Source organism: Temnothorax nylanderi, unplaced genomic scaffold (genome assembly GCF_030848795.1).
Source record: "Temnothorax nylanderi isolate EJ_2023f unplaced genomic scaffold, tnyl_v1.0 TNYL_tig0509_pilon, whole genome shotgun sequence".
NCBI lineage: Eukaryota > Metazoa > Arthropoda > Insecta > Hymenoptera > Formicidae > Temnothorax > Temnothorax nylanderi.
The window spans coordinates 67,501-86,260 of NW_027249571.1; the positions used below are offsets into that span (position 1 = coordinate 67,501).

Here is an 18,760-nt window from a genome sequence, read left to right on the forward strand (position 1 = left end):
GTACTTCGGACCAGAAGGTACACAGTCGGCCGACGATCGTGTGTGGACCTAATGTCCACGTAGAAAGATCGCGCACTCGAAAGTCGTCCATGACCAGGACGAGCGGGAGGATATGCGCCGGCCGCGCCGGTGTGACGCATCCTGCAGGATACTCGAGTGCGATCGATCCCGCAAGATACGAGTCAACGCTCCGCGACGTTGACCGTCCGAAAAGACTCGCCGATGTTTTCCGTTCGCCATTAACCGGAAAGAGAGAAGGTGCAGAAGAGGATGGGGAGGGTTGGACGCGATGCCCACGATGTCCCGATTTTCGCAAAAATGTTTCGGAAACGAGCGCCGCGTGGAAACGACGAAAGGAAGTTCCGTCTGCCGCTTTATCGGATGGAACGATTGCCTCTATACTACGCGATAATGTCGATAATATATTTCCAGTTAATCTAAAAAAAGTAACATTTACAAAAAAGAAATTGCAAGGAAGCATTTATAGTATGTATTTCTTATATTCCAAAAAGTGATGTGTTCAAAATTAGATAAAAGCATTTGTTGAAAATCAAATTGTAAATATAATCGGATTACCTATAAAATTTTGTCGGCACATCTTATCATATGTATTGCCTTTTAATTGCTTTTTCTTACGGATCTATTGCACTACTGCAAAAGTTACAATAATAATGAAATATACAAGTTTCTCTATGTAATTTTCGACTTTTACAAAGATTGCTCTTGCTTTCTAAAGCGATCTAAAGATAACAAAAGCACGCATCTTATTCGTCTTTTCCGGAATTTAAATCAGACTCGATTATACGAACAGTAATCGCAGAATGACAAATAGGACGCTCTATAGAGATAATTATCGCAATTCCGCGTAAACTTTTCGGACGGACTCGTTGAGAAGCTTTTAAAAGTCTTAACGATACTTGCGAACAGCCGAAAGCGCCGACGTCCTGAAAAAAAAGGAAGGAAAAAAGAGAGAGAAAGCGACGAGAGAAAGAGAGAGACCGGGCAACCAAACGGAGAGTTGGACGTCGAAGTTTAGAAATGCAACGGAAAGAGAAACCGTCTGGGAGGGGAGGGAGGCGACAGACCTGGGGCTCGTATTGATCCACGTGATACGCTCGATTAGCCGCGAATTGCAACGGATTGGAGTAACTTACAACATATTGAGACCATCGGGCATAATGGTTTCGTGATCCGGCCAAAGGCTGTGGCAACAGACAGAACTGATATTCCGCTTCTCAACGTTCTCGCGTGCATCCGAGAGTTTGCGCAAGGATGCACCGTGTGCACCGAAACGAAAACTAATCGTCACTGATGAGAAATAGGAAGAGAAATTTGTAAGCGACATAACGCGATTTAATATTTCACGCATCGGCTGCTACTGAATCGATAACATTTAAAGCCTGAAATCTTGCGTAACAATGCGAAATAAAGGGAATTATTTAAACTCACGTATCTTTTGGGGCTTATTAATATTAAACAATATTACATTCGGCATAATTATATCCTCGGTATCCTATCTGTATTAACAGATAACAGATAAACGAAAATGCACGAAAATGTCCGACTGCAAGATTAGAATACCGAAATGTTTAATCGATAAGGGACTGTTTCACGAATCAAGCAGGCAACATTTAATTTAATTGTCACGATGTACGAGACGCTCTGCGAGAGAGCGCGATTTTTCTGAACACCGTGTAGAAGCGGTCGTGCACACGTAGTGAACAACCGAAGAACTGCGCTCAGCAATTACGCGACGGAAAAATCGCGAGCAAAAATCAACAACGGAGAAAAACCTGTGTAATTGAGTTTGCGAAAGTTGTTCACCGAACGACACGGCGATGCCCATGTGCATTCCTTTTTTACTTTCGCCCCGTCGCGCCCTCTCCTCCTCTCCCCGTTCTCTCTCCTCTACCGCAAATCCATGATTATTTCCCTCCCGTTGCGCCCCTCCTCTTACTCGTCTCCCCCCTCCCCCCGTCATTGTAATTCGCCATCGCGCGCTAAATTAATTATACATTGCTTTAGTTAGGCACACCGACATTTGCCTGCTCCGAGACGTAGAGTGCCGTTTCCCGCTTCGAATGCGATCACAGACGTGGCGGAATTGTTTGGATTTGAAACGGAGCATAGGTATAACTAAGCGCTCACGACAGCTTTCCGCGGCCGTAATTCGTTGGAACAGCGCGAGTGCCACGATTTCGATTTCACGGCTCCTTCCCTGTATCCAAATTGCAGAGTGCAGCGCGATATATAGCCGAGACTATGTTTCGCTGAGCAAACTCCGTCCAGTCTAAGGAAACTTGCAGCGTAATCTCCTTTGTGTTTTCAGTTGAGATTCTTATTCCTAATTCCTTGTAATAACAGCAGTTTAAGCGAAATTTTGAACATGGAATAAAACTTGTATGCTTCGTTTATGTAATAGACATACATGTGCAATATATGTAGGTATCGTAAGTCCACTTTGGCATCTAATTTCTTCTTCGATTCGATAAAGCACTGAAGTGAGTTTGCTTATTTGACCTGAGTCCTGGAAAATTAAAAGAAATAACTCGTTGCACTCAAATAATCTTTATTAAAGGCTCTTCCTCTCGATCCTCTTGCCTGTAAAAATTCGATTTCGCCTCAATGTTTCGCCGTGATTCCCGCGGTATATATTTCTTTTAAGATCCAATTCTTCACGCTCTCCGCGTCTCTATATCGCCGGCAGCCGCCGCCGACTCGGGGCTCTAAAACAACCGCGTTGTCGCAACAACAGCTACCTCTAAAAATCACCTCCATAAACAGGCGTGTTTGTTGTGTACACTATGCGCAAGCCTCCCTTTCCCGCTCCACTCCTCCACGTCCCTATACTTTCCCTATTGCGTTTTCACCGTGTGCATATATGTATACACACATGTACATTGCGATGCATATCGCGGTTACGCGCAGACATGTCAAGATTTTAGTGAAACTCTGCGGATGTTCACATTTAACGGCACTACACTTGAAAAATAGTAACAGAGAGCACGTAAACTAAATATATACGCCAATAATAAATAACATACAGCTTCACGCATATCAGAATAATATTTCTATAAAATAATGCACGATAAAATATAATATTAAAACATTCTTTAAAAACTGCTAATGGCAGAAGCTAGAAGAAACATAACTTTATAGACTCGACAGTTAAAAATGTTCAAATATATAATTTACTTCAAACATCAAATATTGTTCACGTGAATTTCATAACAAGCTCCCCCCCCGAAAAAGCATTTCCCATTCCAGTGGCATCAGAGTTAGGCTCGGCAACGGCACTCTCTCTACCCCAGCTACGACTACTCTCTCGCTCGTCGTGCACATTAAACTCAACGGCTTCACTAATGCCGCTTTTCGTTCTACCCCCTCGTGCCTAGCGACCCTTCGCCTGCTCCGTCTACCCCGGCCACCCACTTTGCTTTCCGTCCCAAATTGATTGGACTGCGAATCGGCCGGCTTGAATTATTCATACTTTGCCCGGCGATAAACCAATTTCTGCGCCGGCCAAATCGAGGAAGAAAAGATCGGACCGCCACGCGAGCGACGAAACGGAGGAAGACGGCTCCTCGAGGTGCGTAATACGCCTCGAAAAAGAGACTCTGCGAAGGGTCGAACACAAACGAGAAAGATGAACAACAAGGGACAAGGACACGGGTGTGACGACTAGGAGGTCAATTAACTTTACCGAAGAGATCATCGAACGAGCTGCGACGCCGTTTAATTTCATCATCCGATCCAATGACGCGGAAGATACGCCCGAGAAAGAAAATAGACGACTTCGCGCGACGCTAACGGCTTTATCGGCGAGTTAAAGCGCGAGAGGAAGCGAATGATCATCTTTCTTGCCCTCCTCACATATCTCCCGTGTCTAGCTGCGACACTCTCTGTCTCTTTCTCTCTTACACTGTGACGTGATATTTTAATCTGTAGGTTAAGGACACGTGAACCGTCGCGTCGTCTGCCTTAGAAAGACGCGGCTCGATGTTGGCGCCGTTAGGGAAAGAGGCGCAAAGTGTGTGTATGTGTATGTGTGTCGTTAATCTATTTGTGGAGAGCGCGTCAAATTTCAAAGGTAAGATTAAATCTATGCGAAAATTTTCAAACTGCTGTGATTCTCCCTAGGGCAAGCGTACAAAGAACGCGACTGAATGACTCAAAATCGAAACGTGATCAATTTAAAGCGAAAAAAATGTGTGCGCAAACATTGACAATGATAAGGCTGACTGGTTATTTCCTGCGAGAGTAACTAGCCTAAGTTACGGCGACTCGATCGACAGAAATACGAGGGCTGTATATCGAAGATTTTCCTGTCATTTTTATCGTTATGGACACCGATTTACAACGATTTCTGTCCGCTACCTCGCCAGGGCGAGTCAACACCCGTGATAAGAGGACACTTTCAGCAATACCCTGACGAAGGAACCACTCAGGCCGCCGCTTTTGACCTTTTGCTTCCCTGGATCGGGCACGGAGCGGAGGGAATCTTCTCGACAAAAGATTTATGAACCCCTCGGCAATGGCAGCACGCTACTTATTCCACCACGGAGTGCGCACTCGAGGTGCACAAAAAAATGCGGGAGCGGTGTGTGCACGCGAGCGATCTTCAAAGAGAGAGATCTCAAAAAAGCAGCGCCCCTTTCGTCTCTCGCATCGAATCAATCATTTCCAGCACCGCGAAGTGTGTCCACCAACTGCCGGTTGGTAATTTACATCGTAATCAATTGTCGTCACCTTAGAATTTCAAGTAGATAAAAAGGAGACTTATTCAAGACAATTTCGATAACAGTGACAATACTGAATTGTATATTTAGAATTAAAATTAAACTGTATCACACGATAAGAATTTAATCTTGTATCTTTACTGCTTTTAGAATGGCATCGAATAAATCTAAGTCTAAAAATTGCTTTAAATAATCTATGAATAATGTCGTTATCCACGTTACTTAGTTTCAGTCGCGATTCTAATTATTCTGATCCAACAATAGCGCTCCAGACAAACTGGTAAAAACGGCGATAAGAACGTATTATTAACGCAACAAACGCTATCGATGTTTAACGACAACTTTAGCAAGTGTGCTGTCGTCCCATCGATCTACTTGTTTGCCGAGGTCAACGACACCGAGACACTACAGCGATCAGTTATCCCCCGTGGGAGCTCGTCGAAAAAGTTTCTCTTTTTTCCACAACGACGTAACGGACGGCCACGCGGCCGCTACGTTGTCGTAACAAATGGTCTTTTTCTTATGCGACGTAAATTTTATCGGTGCACCCTCTCGTTAAGTACGAGGAGTCCACCACGTCTGTAAAGAATAAGAGAGAGGGAGGGGGGGAGAGAGAGAGAGAGAGAGAGAAAGGGAGGGATAAGACCCCACGTTGCCGCATATCTCGCCCACGCTCTCATTCCGCGATCAGAGTCAATTGACACAATTCCCAGCAATTTTAGCCAGTGGTTAGGCCGAGGTCAGGTTATACGTGCCGCGGCGCATACACAGCACGCTGAAACTAATCATAATGTATCCTCGTCGGTCGACGAGGGGCACCGCGGGAGGAGAACCGCCGCCGTGATTGGTCCGTTGCGGTATTCCTCGCTACCAGATAAAGTTACCGTAATATGGATTAACTGCCCGCCATAGCCCATATTCCGATCCGGCACTCACGCTCCGGCTCACGATGTAGTAATGAACTCGTAACGGCCGCTGTTATCAGCCGCGCCGCTGCTCGAGTGTCTTTTAATGACGATTCACGTGAACGCGTAATCGATATATCGTGCGTATACGCGAGAGGCGCAAAGCGCAGAACGCGCGCGCGAGCGCGGGCATTGCGGTATCTGATTTATCGTTCGAATTTAATTACACGACAGACGATCCGCTTGGAGGTTTTTTGATCCCGCCCTCGTAATCGGCACATTGAAATACTAGTATAAAGTGGCGGTTCGTATAAATCTCCAAAGCAGATGCGAATATGTCTATCCTGCGATATGTGCGTATATCGAATATATATATTTCTAGACATCGCGCACTTAATATGATACATGTACCATTATTTGTAGCAATTTATTATCGCGTCATATCTATCTCCGGCTGACAGAATTTTGCGTTGTCGTTGACACTCGCGCACGCATAAATTTTCAAACGCGAGGAAAGCATTGGCAAGTCACGTATTTTCGACACACACGCCATTTAAAAAATTGTTGCGCGATTGCCAAGTCCCGCTCGTTGAAATTTACGGCGAATTCGGTTCCGATGTCTCGCCACGTTATCGATCGGTGCGACTTTCGGAATACTAAAGGGGTGCGCGCGGTTCCAGCCCAGTGATCTCCCTTTATCCGTAATACACCGGCGCGCCGAGGTCGCTGCTTTCGGGCGGCTGCTGCTACTGCTGCTGCTGCTGCTGCATGGCGTACGGTTTCGAATTTTTAGCTCGTGCAGCTCGCGAATTATTCTCCACGAAAATTGCGTGTATGTAGCCAGCGGTATGGAGCCCCCGCCCCCGGTTTGATTTACGGCGATCGAAAAACGAGCAGATATTTTTACATTTTAACGAACGACGCCGATTGATCGTGAAGCGTGAGCGCGCGCGATTCTCCGGATTTGGTAGCCGACGCGACTTATCAGTCGCTACGGTAAAAAAAGTGCAACAAGTATCTCTATAGAAACCCATGCTATGTAAAAGTAAAATCTTTAGAGAGAGAAAAAAACGTTGGTTAATCCCGACAGTTTTGTCGCGTTGAACTCTGACCAACGGTTCGATAATAATTTACATTTGGACATTGGACGCTGCGGAATAATCATAAAGAGGATTTCATCAGCACGCAATTGGCTAACCGGTTATTAGATCTCTTTGAACGTCACGACTGATAGAAACGTGCGTCATTCGCGTTGTATAATAAACCTAATCGTGGAAAATGTTTGCTTGATAGAAGCATATCGCGGGTTGGCAAGATAGTTAATCGAGTGTTACTTCATTTCGTTTGGAACTCTATCGATTCGCTGAATTGAATCGATTTCGCTGATTTCGCAAGAACGCGTCGAGAGAAATACAAATTAATCGAAAAATAATAAGACAATTATTCGAAGTGCGTGTGCGGAAATACGTAAATTGTAAGAAAATTGCCGAAAGAAAGAAAAGACAACGAAGATGTAACGTCGCGTAATCACGTGAATGCAATACCGCATGAATGACGCTGGAGAATCAACTACCATTGTATCGATCCATAATAATGCAGTCTCTATCGTTATCGGAGGTCTCGTCGATTTGTCCGGCTGTCAATAGGAAATTACAACTAAGCGTCACGTAAATATTTATAGATCGTATCGTGGATAACGCGCATTAATGCAAAGGCATCGCCATTCACTAAAGCGCAAAGATCATAAAGAGGATTTAATCGAAGCGTAATTGGTTAATCGGTTATTACCGCGGCTAGCTTTTTAAACGTCACGGTTGGTAACAAGCGTGGTGGCAAAACGATCGCGGCTATAAGGTACAATAAACACACCCCGCCCGTGGAAAACGCCGCGCGTTATGTGTAGGGCTTCGAAATGTCATATAACAGCGATGCACTGTTGATTGCAGTTCCGGTTCCGCAGATACGATTTTGCCCGTTGTAGAATTAGCAGAAATTCTGGCTCAGCGAGTAAAACGATATCGCCGTCGCAGTGGCAGCGGCAGCGGCAGCGGCAGCGGCAGCGCATTAATGACACGTGCTTCGCGTAATTTCAATAGCCGATGCGGTGCATCACGGCCGGGCGACGCACTCTATATCTCGACGCACACGTACGAGCGACTCGACGGCTAATGCCTCCGGCCTCGCCGAACGAAATCCGTCACGACGGTAATGAGCTTGCGCTGCCCGATGTCGATGCGGATAAACAGAGAGCGACGTTTATTCGACGTCGACCAAGATAAAGTTTCACCATAACCGCGAACGGAGATGTACATAATGTTTACATAGAATGCTCATATAGATCGTCGATCCGGCAAGAAGACGGAAGGAAAGGATTAAATAGAAATTTCTTTTAAATATGCTTTCCTAAAGATACTCTCTCTGTGTACCGTCGGAAATTTCAAATGTAACAGTTACGTTATCACTTTTCATAATATTCAAAATAAGCTTGTGCTACTTGATCTCGGTGCATAAAGAGATAGACAAAGAGGAACATTTATACGACGACCGAGATAAAATTCCTTTATATATGTATACATAATGGAGAAATGTTTACATGTATTATCGCTGTAGTAAAATCCAAAAAGGATTTTAAAATTGAAATTTAAAGAATATTCTTTACATACATTAATATCATTGAAATTAATAACCTTGCTAATTAAATTATTATAATTTGTTACTTTACAAAATATCCGTGACTCTACGAAAAATGGTTCATTTAGGAATAAGACGTTACAGGATAGATTGCGAAAGAGCGCAACGACACACACGGGGGAAAGCTAACGTTTCGAGCAATACGGCCTGTACCAAAAACGTGATCAACGAGCGAACATAATTCGTAGAACCTCAGACTAATGGCCATCTGTTCCCGCGGTTCAAGTAATTACAGCAGTAAAGCGCGGTTCTTAATTCCGGCGATTAATCCACATTTCACGCGGTACATTCGGAATGATTTAAGAAATTTAAGACACGATGAGACCGACTGCGATAATAACGCGCGTGAAATGTAACGTTTAATTTGCCTCGAGCGCGCGGGGCACGCACCCACCACGGTATTAGACGGGGAGAGCGGCGATGTTGAGAATGATAACTAATTCACGCCACGTAATCTGGAAGAAAAACACTATTATTCCCGTTATACGCCACGTCGTAACCGGTACACATTGAATAATACGCGCGTTATACGCACCGAGACTGCACATTTTGCGAGAAGTGCGCGTCACCTTTCGCGCGGCGAACTCTCGAAAAACGCGTCATTTACGTTTTCGGATCGCCAAAACTCGACTTACGGCTCTCCCGAGATCAACGGCTGCGGCAACGTTTATGCTATCAAATTTCGCCGAACAAATTGTAAAATAAAGTGACACGCGTTACAATTCCAACATAAATTACAAATGTTCGCATAAAAAAATCTATTAATACATTAGGTACGTTGAGAAACACGCCTCCGTTGCTCATGTTGCAAACACTTTGGAAAGAAAAATTTTTATCTTCAAAGCCCAGCGGGAATAGATATGCAGGTTTCCAACTTTGGCCATCTGGGTACAAAGTTCCGTCGCTTTTCCAGAGTTGAGAGTTGAAAATTCGCTATCACTATTGAATGCCATGAATAAAACCCTATTTACGTCTAAGTTTCTAGTCGCGCGGTTAGAGTGAAATTTATTCATTAATAAGACCCCCCCCCCGTTTTCAATAAAATTCGAGTCAGCTCTTTTTCCCCTCCTGGAGTTTCCTCTATTTTTCCGAATGCCGCTTCGTTTCTTTTATCTCGCCTTAGGGATTAATCGGGGGAGGAAACGTTGACCCAGCGCGGACTTCAAAGGAGATACTTATTTGTGCGAGAAGGCGTTAATGGCGCACCTCCCGCCCTCTCGGCCCCCTAAATGAAGCGCGGAAAATAGCATCGCGCGGGGCAAATGGAGAGTTCTAAACAGAGTTCGGGGTTCTCTCGCGGACTATCATTCAAACCGTTCGGCCCACTCGCGCCGCTCGCGATATAACGTCAGAGTACACCGGCGAAGCATGTGTCTGCGCTATGGAGCGGCGCAGCCACTTCGGAGCAATTTATTTCGTTCCTTCCCCGCGTCGAGATATCGTACCGTCGCGTCGCGGAAAGAGTGATGGATGTTGGGGCGTCGCTTCTACGCAGGAACGTACGAAACACGCGGAGGCGCCGTTAAGGTCGAGTGCCTCGGATGTAGGACACTTTATACAGTGGCACCCCTCCCCCTTCCCTCCTCGACGTCCTTCTCCGCCCTCGCCACACTTTTGCGTTCCGGATTCTCAATAACGCGCACCAATTTACCATCGACACGGCATGTCCGTTTGAATTAGTTACGCGCGCGAGGGGTACAACGCGAGAGTCAACAAAAGCGCCGTCGCTCTGAAGGACCACGAGAAGAAACGATCTCCCAAGGGGACCGCGATTGAAAGAGCTTTTTAGAAACTACGCTACTACATAAAATTAACGTGAAGCTGGCCTCAATTTCATACGCAGTCTTGTTATCGAACCTCGTAATTTCGGTAAACAGGAAGAAGTTTATAACATAACGCATATACTCTTGTTTATCTTCCACGAGAAACTGATGTTAATAATCTCTATTATATCACTAAAGCGAATATCGTATAGAAGTTAATAAAAGCAATTTTGACAAGAAACAAGATTAAAACTATTTTTGCAGAAACGAGATATAAACGAGAATAACTTTTTTAAAATTTGTGTGTAAATATATAAATATTTCTTTATATAGATTTCTTTAATATACATTTAAACAATCACCGCTTTAGTCATTGTTCATTCTATTAATCTTTAATATACTCTAATTTCAGGTGACAAATAATAAGTGAAACTGGACCGATATGATTCTCAATTATGTAGAGAGAAAGTGCTATTTTCGGTCGGGCTGAATCTTGGTGGAAGCTTAATAATAATGTTTTTGTGTGTGAATTTTGTATACTTTTTCCAACTTAGCAAACTGCGCGCTATTTGTCGGTCTTGAAACGCAGTTCTCCGTTGGAACAGTAAATCCACATACTTTAAATCGATTAATCGATTTAACTTTTGTTGTTAATAAGTATTTTATTTAAATTACTGTAAAGAATTTATTACCTCAGAAAAATATTACCTCAGCCAGGGTTCAAACCTAGACCTGGAAATTCTTTACAGTAAATTTAAAAAGGAGATGCTTAGTATATCAAATGTTAAATCAATTCTATTCTTTTCTGTTAAATTCTAGACCGACAAATAATCGGCGCGCAGTTTACCGAGTTGGAAAAGGTATACAAAATTCATACAAGTGTATTATTAATTGGGCTACCAGCAAGATCCAGCCCGGCCGAAGATAGCACTTCTCCGTACTTAATTGATTCTCCGCGTTGTTATTCTATATTAAAAGTGTGCGATGTTCGGTTTGATCATCTATTCTTATCGTGACATTTTAAATACGTAGGTATATCGTAATTGCGCCAGTGTATACGAATATTATATCGAAATACTCGCGCGCCACGAACACACGGCTACGGCCATAAAATCAAACTCGGATAACTTCGGGGAAAAATTTTTTCTCGTTTCGCCGCACTAATAATTGTATTCCACAAAAACGCCTAGTATTCAAATATTCAATATTCATGTATTCGATGTGAAAACGTTCGCCCGGCTTCAGGTGTAGAACATCACGAATATGTGAAAAATTGCCGCGGGCTACATGAATAACGCGGGAGTGGAGTCTCCCACCCTTACGCGAAAGGGAGATGAATTACTAGATTCCAAATCAGCTGTGAGAATTTGAATAAAACAAAAGTCTGTCGCGCGACGGCGGAGTGACGCGTTGAAATTTCAGGCTCGCCCTCCTAAGTTCCCCCGTGCTTGTGATACGACCAAAACGGTTAGCGAAATGGAACGCAGCCGCGCGAGTGCCAGCCTTAACGATTCGACCGACGATCGATATCTTTTTACTCCTTTTTTCCATACAGGTCAGCGGAAAGTCCGGTTATGCGGTTGATTAAAATCCGGATTAACAATCGACTCGGAACGAAACAACCCTCTCTCCGGCAAGGGAGAATCCGCCCGCGAGTGGGAGAAGGTGCATGACCCGACCACTCGCTACAACCCCACCATCATTACGTCCAACCCGTAGGCGAATCTCTCGGCCTCCGAGAATATCCGACTTTGAACTTCGCAAAAGGACTTTTAACCCTCGGGTGGCTGTTACTGCGCGATCTATACAAAGCGCTCGATATCGATATTCGAACAATGATTAGCCGCGAATAACCGATACAAGGTCGAGAATGAAGGCAATAACGGCGTAAGCTCCCAAGCGTCACCACTTGTTTTATATCGCTTTCTTTCCCGCAGGAATATTGACTTCTTGACCATTTCGCAATATTAATTCCAGAAATAATCCGCTTGTTAATTCACATCCAAGATTTATTCACCGTTGAAGATTCGAGTAACACCATCCCATTCCGAACTAACTTCAAAGCTAGAACTGCACTCGCGCTGAGAAATTTCTCCATTCACAATGTAACGCACACTGGCTCGTATCACAAACACGAAGTAACGAATACAGAAGGGCGAGACGGAGGAATTGAGAGATGTACACTATACGTCACTTGCGCGCACTAATCACGAGCGATCACTCACCTAGCTGGACGTACATCTTCGGCCTGACGTTCTCCTGCCAAGCGGCCAGGGCGAGGGTGACGGTCGCGATGACGCACCAGCAGGACAGCAATCCCGGTTGCATCCTGGGGGCAACGCGGAGGCTGGCGCGCCTCATCTTCTCCACGCGATAATGTCGCAGCGGCGCGCGAAACGACGACGTGCCAGGGTTCGCGGTCTCCTCCGCGGGCACCAAGAACCACCGCGAACGGCACACGCGAGAACGAAACGAAACGAAACGGAACGAGATCCGGTAGGGGTCGCGGACGCGCAACGCGCACCGTACGCACGCACGTACCGTACCGTACCGTACGTATCACCGTCACACTGCGCTCCGCGCAACAATGACAACGCCCGCGGTCCGCGCGAGTTACTTTCTCTCGTCGCGAGCACTCACTGCGCCGGGAAGCGCGCGGATGCCGCGGCGGCAGTCACGTGTGGCGGGACCATGTCGTTCCCCATTGCGGTCGTTGCATCCACGGTCGTCCACCGGCGGCCTGCCGCACGCATGTCTCACCGAGGACGGTCGGCCGCCCCGCAGCGGCCAGGCGGCGGCACATTCACGTTCACGAAGGGGGACCCGGAGCGGCGCGCGTTCGGCACGCGCGCCGGCGCACGGCGAGGTGGACGCGGGACCCAAGGGACCCCGAGAGTTCACCCAGCAACCGGCGGCACTCGCGTTCACGCGTTCAAGCGTCCACGCGCGAGCGCCGTACGGAACACACGAGCGAGCACGACGTACGCCTACGACGTATCCGGAGAAACTACGATCGCGCGCGTATCAACCGTCCGCGCCCGCTGACGCTCGCCGTCACACTGATGTCGCGACAGGTGACGCGCACTCCCCACCAAGCGGCGCACTCCCCACCAAGCGCTGCGCTCCCCATCAAGCGGCGCGCACTCCGCTACGCCGCTCCGCACTCCCGCGAGCGCAAGCGCGTAACGTTGTAACGCGCTTCCTCCCTCTCTCCCTCTCTCTCTCTCTCTCTCTGCCCCGAAAGCGTGTCTGTATGCGTGATTACGCGTGACCGGCGTACGCGTACGCGCGACGTGCACGCACGTGGATACGGACGCGTAGAGAACGAAGGAGAGATAGGGCCAGTGGATTTCTGGTGGGACAGCCGAGCGAGCGATCGAGGGGCGCACGAGTCGGAGAGAGTGACACCGAGCAAGCGCCGATTTTCAACCCCACTACCCCCGCAGCGCGATCACGCCGTTGTCGTCTTCCACGTCGGTGTTCCTCGTCGGTATCTCACCGTAGCCGCCACGGCGTCGCTAGTCTGGAACGAGAAAAAGAGAGATCGTTACTCGGGTCGGTTAGGGATGCTTCAATCCAACAACGTCCACTTCTTCTCGCGATACTTTTGCACTGTCTTATAGCGAATTCGGTTGAACGCACTAGTGCGCACTGGTGCACATTAAAGCCGTCGTACACAAATTAACGTAAAGTGTATATTTAATATAACGGGTTAAATCACGAAATCCTCAATATTCTTTATTGTTCTATTTGGTAAAATATGTATTGGGTATTTTATCAGTTTTTGCATTTTACTTTAAGATTAAAGATTACATCAGTATACAATGGCTTTAATATGCACCAGTGTGCACTAATGCATCCAACCGAATTCGCTATTAGATATTTTTGACTTAATTCAAGACCAACGGTGTCACGTATTAAATTGTAATTTTCGAAGAAATAACTAGAAATTATAAACGTCACTAGAACGTCAAAAAAGAAATAAAATATTTAATACGTTCTTTCAGTTATATTTGGAGAGAAGAATTTTACGAAACTTTACTGAAAACTTAATTACCAAGCTAATTGACATCGCGAGAGACGAGAAATCTGAATAAGATCACGATTAAAAAGATCAACTTTAAATTCTTCGAAGGGTGAAACTTATTGCGCGAAATCTCGTTTGGCGCTCTAAACAAAACGAATTTCGTGGCCCGAAATTTCAGGAAGCCCGAAAACCGCAAAGAGTCAGAGTGAACGAAGAAATCCGATTACGATTCGATTTCGCGTAAACGCACGCGCCTGAGAGTCCTTCGGGGGCGCCCCCGGCCGCCCAAATAAGGTTTCATCACGCAGAAAGTCCTGGCTGCTGCGGCGGGATAACGAAATTATCCAAATACGACTGATTCGTCAGCGAATTTTATGAACGTATCCTGTATGCGCGGTGCGTAGCGACGCCGCCGACGTTGACACTGTTCATTAATTTGGCGAGCCAAGTGTACGTGGGAAGGGGAAGCGGCGCCGCGGGAGTGGACGAGCGTCGCGGGGTAGGAGGGATAGGTATGTGTGCACCGAGACTCTAATTCCTACACCAATGATTGGACATGCCTGCACGAGGGAATTCGCCGGGTGTCCGCGACGTGTACACGCAATTTCGCGTGGATATGCGTGTCCGCGCGTACACGCATCGTCCGGCATTCTCGCTCCTTTAATCCTCGATCCGTCGAAACATGCGTGATACATTTGCGATATCACCTTTCCGTAAAATTTTTGAGAAAATTCAACAGAAACAATCCTCTCTCCTCCCTTTTTAAAGAAACTTTTAAACATTTCATATATCAACTTTTTATGTCTCAACCTTTAACTTTTCATATTCCAAGTATTTTTAATATGATTACTCCAAAAATAATTTCTCGAAGTTAGATTAATAATTAAAACTGATATTTTTGGCTTATCTTATTAAACTAAAGCTAATAAGTATAACAAGGAAAAAGATAAAACGCAAATATATGACTTGTACTTTTAAAGCTATATTAAGATAGAGAATGAAGTACTCGTATAACGTATGTTAAATCCTCATATGAATTTTCATGGCGTAATATTCACGGCGGTCGTTTATTTCATAATTAGTACAACCTCCGAGTTGTACTAAATGGAGTTATTCGACCATACGTTGTTTCATTCGCTTGGAACGAGCAGCGACGCGGAAGAATAACGCGGGATGTGAGCTGCCAGTAAAATATTAATAAAAAAGAATCCGACTGTCATGAACGTTGCTATGGCGATATCTCAATTTTGCGGTGCGATCCAAAGAGCACTTCTAATTGCAAAAATAATCTATCGGTACACTTCATAGATTCTTCTTCGAAATATATATTTATGGTTACGGTTAGAGTGTCAATTTGAAGAAAAAAAATCTTTTTTTTTATGCAAGCAAAGCTTTCGTCCATATAGTTCGTTCGAAGTTCACGTCTGTATAAAATAAAATATAATGGAATATACAGTGTGAGCCATCTAAAGCGATAAGTGGCCATGCAAAAATGTATCGATATTTCATAGATTCTTCTTTGAAATATATATGATTATGGTTAGTGTCAATTTGAAGGAAAAATCTTTTTTTCCCCCATGCAAACAACGACGGTGCAAACTTCGACCGTAGTTCGTTCGACATTCACGTCCGTATGAAATGAAATATAATGGAATATACAGTGTGAGCCATCTAAAGCGATAAGTGGCCATAACTAGAGAAGAAACGACACATAAAAGATACGTGTGCCGCAGTATCACCGTCAATCGTAGCGCATGTACGCGTTGCGCTTATGGAGCGATTTAAACTGGCAATACGGCTTATATCATCGTATCTAACACCTACTTTAATCGAATAATGCTGTTACAACAAATAATATAACTTCGCGTTTACTCAAAATCTAAATTCTAAAACATAATAATTGACACGTGTGACAATTGTTTTACTTGAAATTTTCCATGTTTGAAATCAATTTACTGATATGTTGTTATTATAATAAAAATCATTATAATATTAACATAATGCATAATACGTCACTCTTTTTCTTTTTAATTCTTTTAATTGGCATTATTGGCAACCAGAGAAGCTAGATGTTAACTCATTGCAGGCTCTTTGCGCGCATTACAAAGGGTTTAGTCAAAAGGATGTTTCAGCGACCCCTCGAAGTAACATCGTAAGCGATGCCATAGACAGCGTTGCTAATGAAAATGAAGAAACGGAGATTGAATGCGTCACGACATGGAGGTGTCGCGCGAGCTCAAAATGGTACTCATCCATAAATGCGTTTCGCTTTACGAAACTCACTATTATATTTCAGTAGATCAGCGTGTCACTGAATTACTCGAATATTGAAAAGGACCGTAGCTCGTTTTCCGGTGTCTATCACGAAGTGCCTTCTCTCTGTTCCTGTTTCTATTTAAAAGAGAGATATTCTGACAAGTTTCAGAAAAGATACATACTAGGAGAAGATACTTCGTGTCACGTAATTTATATTACTTGTTTTTAGAATCTGATCTTCAACGTTGATTAACGATGTTTAAATGTAATTTGACCTGCGACCATTAAATTTTCACTCTAAAAATTTAATTTGCGACTTCATTAATAAAATCAGGTTATTTAATACTAATTAAGAATGGAAACGTAATAAATCATGAGATTCTCAGATTACGTGCTCGCTAAGGAAAAGTGGATCTCTCCCACGTTTTGCCTCCTTTTTTCTGAGACATCTACTACAGTATGCAAGAGCGATCGAAAGGGATTTGCGAAGACGTTCATCGGGCAAGCGCGAGAGGATGGGCGCGGCAAGTTTCGGCGAGAAGAGGCGTAAAAACTCGACAAGATTCGGGAGTGGAGCTCTGCAAAATATACTCTCGCGAAATTGTCCCGCGGGAGTGACTTCGTCCGAGTCGATTTCGCACGCGTTTAACATCGCACGAACGACGACGGAAAAGTGCCGGCAGGCAGTGTTATCTGAGGGGCGCTACAAGAGACGAGGCAAGGGACGAGGGGGCAGTAGGGATCGATAACCGAACAACGGGGAAAATCCCGGTGGAAAACGCGCGGGAAGCGCGGGATACCGATGTTGCTGAGGGGGAGAGACAGAGATAGAGTGGAGGGAGAGGCGGAAGGAGAGGGGAGGGAGAAAGAGAGAGCGAGAGAGAGAACAAAACTCGCATCTATCGGCGGGCACGAAACCAAACTCGATTAAGTTCAAAGTTTGACTTCCGGGGTGCGTCGTAACGGGGTAGGGGGGAATGGTGTTCCGGATGAAATTAGTTACCTCGCTTAAGACGGATTCTCGGACGCTATTGCCGTCACCGCAATGCGTGAGGTTCTTTTTTTCTATTCACAGCCGGAGACACGTGGAATCTCGCGAGGAATCTTTCTCCGGGCAGCGCAAAAATTAACGTAGATAAAGGTATCCAGGAGTCTAACTAATCTCTCGCAAGGGCGGCGGTAGGAACGCGGTAAGGTCGGTAAAAAAAACACGGTTAACTACCGACGAGCAACGAGGAAAATTCCTGCGGATAGGACGAGTGAGGGTTCTGAAGAAGGGGGAGGGAGGAGGCAGCTCGTGCCTGTGGCGAGCTCTGCGCGAGCAAAGGGCTCGAAATAAAACTCAATTAAGTGCGGCCGAAGTTCAACTTCCGTCAAATCTTAAATAAAAAAAATTTTCTGGTAAAAGTTAATTAGCCCACTTAAACTAGAGTATTTTTGCGCCGGGACGCATGGGACAGGTCTCTCTCGAGCGAAGGGGAGAAAAAAAAGAAGACGATTGGTGCGCAGAGCGTTAAGGATAATAGATATCCCAGATCGCCCTATTTTAGTTTTCGAAGTGTCGAGAAGAAGAGCAGCAACTTTTCCTTCTGACAAAGTTTCCAATAGAAAGAGAAAAAGATATTGGATACGGCGAAACTTCCGATACGGCCGATACAGCTCGACAGCTGAGCTCTGATTAAAATCAATTAAAGCCATTAGCACCAAATATTTAAGTTTCCCGAGCAGTCTTTCGTTTCCGTCTCGTGAAATAACAGAAACCAATCGGGGCCGGCCTTCGCCACAAGGCGAAGTGTTTTCCCTTTGGTGAATCTGATTACGCCGAGCAAAACAAAATATTCCGTAAAATGCGGTAAATATCGCGTCGATCGCCATAAACACGGCCATTATACTTCAGCCGGGTGCGCTTACAGACGCAAACTTCTCATTGCATTGCTCGACGTGGACCGTAACGGCCGGCGAATTTTATTAAAAGGAAAGAAGGGAGAAAGGTCTAAAAAGAGAGAGAGAGAGCAAAAAGCGCCACACGGCTCGCCGACCAACGAAAGAGATCTCGCTGGAAAACGCGAGAGTACGTTGCTGCGGCGATCGTCGAAAGCGAGAGGTAGAGGATGGTCGGTACGATAGAAGGTTGCAGCAAAAGTCGCGGCTGCTGCAGCGGGCAGTCGAGCGATCGAAGGGCGTGGAACAAAACTCAATTAAGTCCGCCGAACTTCGACTTTCGCGGTAGCGTTACACGAAAAACATTTTCTGGATAAAACGAGTTAGGCCATTCGAGCGCGGATCGCGCGCACGGCCCATCGGCATACCGCCGTCAGGCGTCAAATAAAAAAAATGGAGAGCTAAAAAAAAGAGAAGGAACGAGAGAAATTAAATTAA

The 18,760-nt window shown here is 45.3% G+C and overlaps 1 long non-coding RNA gene across 1 annotated transcript in view; it reads right to left on the reverse strand.

Annotated features, from left to right (window-relative positions):
• LOC139783518 (uncharacterized) overlaps positions 1-18,760 on the reverse strand; it is an 84,499-nt gene that overhangs the window by 50,509 nt on the left and 15,230 nt on the right. The window contains exon 3 of the long non-coding RNA XR_011721301.1: positions 12,324-13,621. This is a non-coding gene — a long non-coding RNA (uncharacterized lncRNA). The remainder of the gene's footprint in view (positions 1-12,323; positions 13,622-18,760) is intronic.